Source organism: Penaeus monodon, chromosome 28 (assembly GCF_015228065.2).
Source record: "Penaeus monodon isolate SGIC_2016 chromosome 28, NSTDA_Pmon_1, whole genome shotgun sequence".
In the NCBI taxonomy this organism is placed as follows: domain Eukaryota; kingdom Metazoa; phylum Arthropoda; class Malacostraca; order Decapoda; family Penaeidae; genus Penaeus; species Penaeus monodon.
This window is the reverse complement of record NC_051413.1, coordinates 27491405-27491682: the sequence shown is the minus strand read 5'-3', so window position 1 is coordinate 27491682 and position 278 is coordinate 27491405.

The window sequence follows — 278 nt, the reverse complement described above, 5'->3', positions numbered from 1 at the left end:
CGACAGCGGCGGCAATAGCAAACTAAACTAATTCTGACTGATAATAATAATTATAAATTACCTGAAAAAACAACAACAACAACCAAGGAATGACTTTACAAATGACTACATAATAAACAAACAGAAAAAAAATACTCTCTCTCCCCCATCGTATGAAAGACTGAAAATTGGGCCTATGAAACCATTCTGCTTGTCCCCTTTCATTCTATTTTGCCTTTCCCCTTCCATTCAAAGGGGAACCACGGGAAAAGGGTGCGATATCCACTGGCAGAACATGG